Raw genomic sequence first — 6,000 nt, 5'->3', positions numbered from 1 at the left:
CAGGTTTCAGGAAAGAAAGGAACAAGAACGGAAAAAGGAACAAGCCTCAGGAACCAAAACATGGAGAATAAAGGAACCTCAAATAGAAAGATGTGGGATAGCATTTTATGCAGAAGGACAGGAAAATCTATGGTACATTGACAGTGGATGTTCGAAGCATATGACAGGTGATAAAGAAAAACTTGAGTCTTATTCTATTTTAGAAAAGGGAAAGAAAGTCTCTTTTGGAAATGATACTCCTGCAACTATAAAAGGAAAAGGTATTGCTCCTTTAAAAGAAGATGTTAAGGCTGGAAATGTTTTGTTTGTTGATGGATTGAAGCATAATCTACTAAGTGTCAGCCAAATGTGTGATCAAAGAACCGAGGTTATATTCAGATCAAATGGATGTCTTGTTCGTGATCTTGATACAGGTAAAACAGTTCTCAAAGGGAAAAGAACTCCAAATAATCTATACATATTTGAAGAAGGACAACAACAATGCTATCTAAGCAAGGATGAAGAGCACTGGTTATGGCATCGAAGGTTGGGACATCTAAGCTTCTCTCAAATAAGGAAAGCATGCAAATATCAGGCAGTTCGCGATCTTCCAGATATCAAAATTCCTGACAACACCATATGCAGATCATGTCAGTTTGGAAAACAAACCAGGACTAACTTTCCAGAGAAAGAAGGATCAGCTAGCATGCCTCTTGAGCTAGTACATACAGATGTATGTGGACCATTCAGGAAAAGAACACCTAGAGGAGAGGAATACTTGATATTATTTATTGACGATTTCTCCAGGTTTGTTTGGTTAGGACTTATGAAGCACAAAGATGAAGCATTCGAAAAATTCAAATCCTTCAAAGCCTTGGTTGAAAATGAATCAGGTCACAAAATTAAGTGCCTCAGATCCGACAGAGGTGGGGAATTTACTTCAAATGAATTTTTTGATTTCTGTGATGAACATGGGATAAGGAGAGAATTCTCTACAGCTAGAACTCCTCAGCAAAATGGAGTTGTTGAAAGAATGAACAGAACAATCCAACAAATGGCTCGTGCTATGCTTGATGAATCAGGAACTCCCGCAACTTTCTGGGGTGAAGCTGCACATGCTGCGGTTATTATTCTCAACAAGACAAATGTTCGGGTGAACAGCACTCAAACTCCTCATGAGCTCTGGAGTGGTAAAACTCCTTCAGTAAAGCATTTCAAAATCTTTGGGAGCAAATGCTATATCAAGAATACTGAGGAGCAGCTTGGCAAACTTGATCCTAGAGCAGATGAAGGCATTCTTCTTGGCTATTCTCCACATAGCAAAGCATACAAATGCTACAATAAAAGACTTGGCAGAATTGTTGACAGCATTGATGTAGTGGTTGATGAGAAGGGATACATTCCTAGGCAAATACATCGTGAAGACATCGAAGAAGATGAAAGCTACCCTCAAAGACAGAATGATGAAGAAGAAGAACCTCAAGAAGAACCTCAAGAAGAATCTCAAGAAGAACCTCACAAAGACGCAGAAGAACGAACAAGAATAGAAGAAAAGACTCCATCCAGATATGTTCAGAAGAACCATCCAGAATCTCAGATCATGGGACAGAAAGAAGCAGGTATACAAACTAGAAGAACAGTTGCAGAAGCTTCAAGCTATTTGGCATTACTCTCCTCTACTGAACCACAAAATGTGAAAGAGGCATGCAAAGATAAATGTTGGGTGAAAGCAATGGATGAAGAACTTGAGCAAATCGAAAAGAACAACACTTGGGAACTGGTTCCTAGACCAAAGGATAAGAATGTTATCGGAACAAAATGGGTCTTCAAAAATAAATTGAATGAAAATGGAGAAGTAATTAGAAACAAAGCCAGACTTGTTTGTAAAGGGTATGCACAGCAAGAAGGAATAGACTTTGAAGAAACTTTTGCTCCTGTTGCAAGACTTGAGGCCATCCGAATGTTCCTTGCTCTCTCAAGTTTTCAGAACTTCAAAGTATTTCAAATGGACGTAAAATCAGCCTTTCTGAATGGAGACTTGGAAGAAGAAGTGTACATTGAACAGCCAGATGGGTTCATTCTTGGAAATGATCCAAATCTTGTATGCCGATTGAAAAAGGCTCTCTATGGTCTCAAACAAGCCCCAAGGGCTTGGTACTACCGGTTGGACAAATATCTTCATCAACAAGGTTTTTCAAAAGGTTCAGCAGATAGCAATCTATATATAAAAGTTGAAAATGACAAATTGCTAATACTTGTTGTGTATGTAGATGACATTATTTTTGGCAGCAATGAAGAAGCTATGAGTCAAAGCTTTGCCTCAGTCATGCAGAAAGAATTTGAAATGTCCTTGCTAGGAGAACTGACATACTTCCTTGGTTTGCAAATCCAACAAAAGGAAGGAGGAATCCTTTTATCTCAAACCAAGTATCTCAAGCAGATTTTGAAGAAATATGGCATGGAAGATGCAAAACCAGTATGTACACCCATGGTCACAGGATGTAGTCTCAGTGCAAATGATGAATCTGCAGCAGTACATCAACCAACCTACAGATCTATGATTGGAAGTTTACTATATTTGACAGGTACCCGACCGGACATCATGCATGCAGTTGGAATAGTTGGAAGATTTCAGGCAAATCCGAAGGAAACTCATCTTCAGGCAGTGAAGAGAATTTTCAAATATCTTCAAGGGACTCAAAATTATGGCTTATGGTATCCTAGAGATACAGATCTCACTCTTCATGCTTATACAGATGCAGATTGGGCCGGAAGCGTGGATGACAGGAAAAGCACAAGTGGTGGTGCGTTCTTTATGGGTTCCAGACTGGTATCTTGGTTCAGCAAGAAACAGAGTTCAATTGCCTTGTCTACAGCTGAAGCAGAATATGTTGCTGCTGCATCTTGTTGCACCCAACTCCTTTGGATGATGCAGACTTTGCAGGATTATCAAATCACTTGTACACCTCCAATCCCTATCTTATGTGACAACACAAGTGCAATCAGCATCTCAAAGAATCCGGTTATGCATTCAAAAACCAAGCACATACCAATCAAGTACCATTTTCTCCGGGAACAAGTACTTGAACAGAAGGTCAAGTTGGAGTATGTTCCTTCTAAGGAACAAGTTGCTGATATTTTCACCAAACCGTTGCCCAGGGACACTTTTGAATACCTCAGGCAAAAGCTGGGGGTTGTTGATGCATCATCTTATTGTTGAACATCTTCTTATTGGTGGTATAGGCTCAGGGGGAGCACATAATGCATTGTTGGCATTATGGAGAAGGAGATCTTGGAAATAGCTGCAATATGTCTCTATCTCTTTCATGGTGGTACGTTGCTGCAGATCAGGTTCATAGGGGGAGCATGAGCGTAGGGGGAGCATACCCTTTGCCCTTGATGTCAAAGGGGGAGAATGAAGCTGAAGATCATGAGGTTGCCATCAAGTCCAAAGGGGGAGATTGTTGGCATTATGATTCAGGTGTTGTCCTTGATGGCAACCCATTCAGGTGATAGATCACTATTCTTGATGATCAGCTCTCTATTTTTAAGAAGGACGCAGGCAATCTGTTCAGAAAGTGCGTCCCCGCAGGTATACCATGCAGAACTCGCGTCCAGGGACGCAGTCCAGCCGTTCAGGGGGTGCGTCCACCCAGTGCACACATTTCAAGACAGAGAAAAGCACGTAGGGGTTTCTTGTGTGGTTTCTAGCCGACGGTTTTTTGTTTCTATGGTGTCGGCTCGTGGTATTGTTCCATGTTTTGGGGAGGAGCTTGCCTATATAAAGCAAAGGAGTTCATTTGGATTAATCATGTTTTTGGTTGAACATCTTATGAGGATAAGATCTGGTCTAGATCTAAACAAGGCGAATCTGATGGACCGAGATCTCTTCGGCTCTTGCTCGGATCTGTAGATCTGATTGTCTGGGTTACTTCTAAAGTCTTGAAATCATCTTTGCCCAGAGGGACGCAGGTGCAGTAAGGGTTCAGGTGCGTCCGGGACGCAGGAGCGAAGCGTTTCAGGAGCGCCGGACGCAGCTGCAGGAAGGGTTCTGGTGCGCCGGGACGCAGGCAGTTCAATAGACTCAGTGCGAAGGACGCAGGCTAGCAGTTGAGCAAGGTGCGTCCGGGACGCAGGCTAGCAGTTGAGCAGGGTGCGTCCAGGGACTCAGGTCAGCAGTTGAGCAGGGTGAGTCCAGGGACTCAGGCTAGCAGTTGAACAAGGTGAGTCCGGACTCAGGCTGGCAGTTGAGCAGGGTGCTTCCTTCTCTTAAAATCCTTGTTTCTCATTGTTGTGTTCTGGGTTTTGGTCCTATTATTGTTGATCTGGTTACTACAGTTGATTGGGTGATTCTCTTACACTTGATGATCAATTAATGCTTATGGATCCAGTTTGAAAATTTATGAAAAGTGGTCCTTGTATGAAAAGAAGTAGGGGGTTTTAGCTCCCTTCCAGGAGAGACTGGAAAACGAGAGAGAGTTGTAGCTCTCTGCAGGTTGCATCCTGCGTACTGGTAAAGGACTGCACCAGTACAAAATCATTGTAAAAGAATTTCTAAATTGAAAGAAGATAGAGACATATTGCAGCAGGTGGTTTTCTCCCGCATTGGGTTTCCACCTTACATCTTGTGTTCTTTGGTGTGACTGTCTATTTTCTTTGTTCATGCTCATTATTTTATGGTACTGATATGCAAGAATAATTCAAAAGATCAAATAAGGAAGATTTGTTAAATTGCTAGATAATACTGATTCACCCCCCCTCTCAGTATTATTTCCAACAATCCAAGAAGAAATTCCACCTGAACTTGAAGAAATTGTTTCTGGATTTGAACGATTGTCCATTACGCCTGCACCCAAGCCACCACCAATCATAGCCAACCAAGTTCAACCATGATCAACCATGGTCCAACGTTTTTTTTCACAAAGATTGTCTCGATATGAAAATCAATCATGGTCAACCATGGTTAACCATGGTCTAACGTTGCATTGTGATAAGGATTGTATCTATATTTAAATCAACCATGGCCAACATTATTTATTTTAGGGTTTATAATATTCATGTTAGGGTTTATATACCTTGGGTTTATAATTTTTATACCTTAGGTTTATTATTCCCTTGGGTTTACAATATCAAGCCATTAGGTTTATTGATGTAAGCGTTTATATTCCTAGGGTTTAATATTATTCAACAATGGTCAACCATGTTCAAGCATGGTCAACCATGGTTCAATGTCGCATTGTGATAAGGATTTTCTCAATATGAAAAGAAAATATGCTCAACCATGTTTATTTTAGTGTTTTTAATATTTATCTTAGAGTTTTTATACCTTGGGTTTATAATATTAGACCATTGGGTTTAATATTATTCCCTTAGGTTCAAAATCCCTTGGGATTTTAGTATTAATCCCTTGGGTTTATTGTTCCTTCTAGTTTATAATATCAAACACTTGGGTTTATTATTCCCCGGTCAACGATGGTTGATTATGATGTCAACCATGGTCCAACATGGAATTGTTATAAGGATTGTCTCAATATGAAAATCAACGATGGTCAATCATGTTTATTTCAGTTTTTATAATATTTATCTTAGGGTTTATATACATTGGGTTTATAATATTAGTCCCTTGGGTTTAATATTATTCCCTTGGGTTCATAATCCCTTGGGATTTTAGTATTAATCCATTGGGTTTATAATATCAATGCATTGGGTTTATAATATTAATCATTGTCAACCATGGTCAATCATAACCAACCATGTTCAACCATCGTCAAACAAGGCTGGATATGGAAATCAAGCATGGTTAAGCATGGTCTAACGTTGCGTTCGAAAAAGATTGTCTCGATATGAAAATAAATCATGGTCAACCATGGTTGACGATGGGCTAATGTTGCATTGTGACAAGGATTGTCTCTATATGGAAATCAACATAGTCAACCATGTTTATTTTGGGGTTTTAATATTGATGTTAGGGTTTATATACCTTGGGTTTATAATTGTTATCCCTTAGGTTTATTATTCCCT

This window comes from Pinus tabuliformis, chromosome 6 (genome assembly GCF_031772625.1).
Source record: "Pinus tabuliformis cultivar Carrire ecotype Pingquan chromosome 6, CPIR1, whole genome shotgun sequence".
Classification (NCBI taxonomy): Eukaryota; Viridiplantae; Streptophyta; class Pinopsida; order Pinales; family Pinaceae; genus Pinus; species Pinus tabuliformis.
This window is presented reverse-complemented; position numbering follows the sequence as displayed.